Source organism: Triticum aestivum, chromosome 6B (genome assembly GCF_018294505.1).
Source record: "Triticum aestivum cultivar Chinese Spring chromosome 6B, IWGSC CS RefSeq v2.1, whole genome shotgun sequence".
NCBI lineage: Eukaryota > Viridiplantae > Streptophyta > Magnoliopsida > Poales > Poaceae > Triticum > Triticum aestivum.
Window position 1 is genome coordinate 402,582,449 of NC_057810.1, and position 2,709 is coordinate 402,585,157.

Consider the following 2,709-nt stretch of genomic DNA (forward strand, 5'->3'; position numbering starts at 1 on the left):
CCGAAAACCCACAGGCCCGGGAGGGACCCCGTCAGGGCGCGCGGTGGCTATGGGCTGCCCTAGGTCGGCCTAACCACCCCTAGGGCCTCGAGGTTCGCCGCCCTACAACAAGAAGAACGAACAAAGAACGAGGAAGAAGAAGAACAAGGGAGAAGGAAAAGTAAAGGTAAAAAGTTTAGATAGATTTGTTCGATTGTGTGTTGTTCAATCGGCCGTCACCTCTTATCTATATAAGAGGCAGATGGACTTCCTGTACAAGAAAATGACTTGCCTTGCCATCCAAATCATCAAAATCTAACCAAACTCGGACTTCTCACGACCTCCGGCCCGGATGTCCGGCTCTAGGCCCGGATGATCCGGCCTAGCCCAGTTTTCAGACAGCAGCTCACTGTTTGGGCTCTAGAATCCACATACAACCTTGGATTTGGGCGCGTTTTAAATCAAAATCAACCGTCTCAATGAGACACACAACTTTGATGTTGAAAACTTTTCGATCTGAGGTCATTTTAAGAGATTTTTGGGCTGTTTTCTAACATCTGCAGCAGAAAAAACTGCCCGGACGTTCAGACTTCTACCCGGACTGTCCGGCCTCCACTCGGATCACCGGGACTAGACTCAGATCATCCGGCTTCAGCTCCAACCTTCTGGTGTCTTTGTTCTTCAATTACCCGGATGATCCGGACCCCGGCTCGGATGATCCAGCCAAACATTGCTGCAGCGCACGGTTTTGCCTGTAACTTTTGCATACGACCTCGGATGGGGACGATTTTTATATTAAAATCGTCCATTTCGACGAGACGAAGAACTTTGCGGTTGTTTTCCATACGAGGCCGTCTTAATTTGGTTTCATGCCATTCTTTAATCTGGTGTCAATACGAGCATCTCTAAGATTGGCATAACTTTTGCATCCGAGCTTCGTTTTGGACCATCTCTATATTTATTTCGATCGGCTTGAAGAGAGCCATCCAGTGGAGACATGAACTCATAATTTTAACATCATCTCATTATAGCCTCAAGTCACTCTTTGCAATCATGCCATTTTCGAGCGTCAACACATGCCCCCCCCCCCCCCCCGTTTTTTGGCAAAGCTAGTGTGCCCAAAAATAATGTTCCCCGTCTTGGTTCTCAGGATGATGTCAACACTCCATCGGCAACTTTGCATGTGCTTAGGGCGATAAATATATATCGGCCATTATTTGTTTGAATCCTTGATACAAACTTTGGTGAAACCTTCTCAACTTCATTAACAATCCAATGATAAAGTTCCGTAGATATTTATCTCAAGGTCATCCTCGGAACCATATTATTCACCCTTTTGCTAGGATTTTGCAGATAATCAACAATAAACTTTCTCCAATCCTTACTTTTGCCTGCATAAGAAAAATTCATTAGTGGCTGAAGCAGTGGACTTCGGTTCGACCTTACCTATTCTGACGAGACTAAGCATCGGCTATAGATAGAAATACAATGCACCATGAGTAATATAGTAGCCGGATGCTTTGCTGTGCCAACTCTTTTGAATTGTCATGTCTAGATATGGGAATAATTTCAAAGCAACTCAAGGAGGATATTACATCTAGACGTGCCTCAAGATAAATTATAAGTGATTCGTCAAAACATTGATAACCCTTGGATATTTGTTGCACTACTCATAACAAATCACCGAAAGCCTCAATATGTATAGCACCTATAGCAAGTAAAAGATTCAATCTGAATAACAATGCATATTCGGCTTTGATTAATCATGCATAAAAATATTCTAAGCGGCATAAGGCTTCAAAAATAGTAATATATAAACAACACCAACACTTTGGCCATTGCTACGAATTGAACCATCAAAACATAATCTCCATAGTACTAGAGAGACAAGGCTAATAACAATACTATGCATGTCATTAATCCGATGTTCAGTAATAAAATCAGTTATGACTTGGCCTCTTATAGATCTCAAATATGCATAAGCCAAATCATATCCAAACAAAGTATAAGCCCACTAGCCAATTCTGCAACTATGAATTGGTCTATGTAGCATGTATTCAATGACATCGGTCATGATGTCTCAACTCCATTGAAATATAAATTTCCATGAGCACGTATCTTGTCTCGCTCTCCAATCGAACTAAGGACGATGTTAGAATACTACACCGGCCATGCATTGATATACTCTTAGGATGATAGATTAATATCGGCCATTACCATGTAAACTTCGTGCAAACCACATATGACCGAAATAAACAAATAAAATGACAAATCAAGTATTTCGGCCCTTTGGATCAGCAACAAACTTGTAGCTAATCAAACGTATAGTGATTTGGTAATACCCTTTCATGATGTAAGAAATTATATTGCATCCATGGATTAAAATAAGCCCATTGAGGGTTACCTATCATACCTGATGACGAATTCCATGGTATAGGCGTTAATGGCATAGTTGAAGAATATGTATAATGTGTAGACCAAAGATGCTGAAACCTTCGGCTTGGTCCTTCATAGTTTTCACTCTTTTGCTTCTTCACCTTTGCCGCACTTCTTGTAATGGAAGCTTGCACATAATTCTTATTTTGAGCACTTCCTTTGGGAACCCATGCCATATTCCTTTCCTCAAGTTCTTGTGCACTAAGTTTTTGTAATTTCTTCTTTTGCCAATATGATAAGCCGAGTGGGCACCCCGGCTGCGATTTTGTTTGAAGCAATGGCAATTCTTGTTTT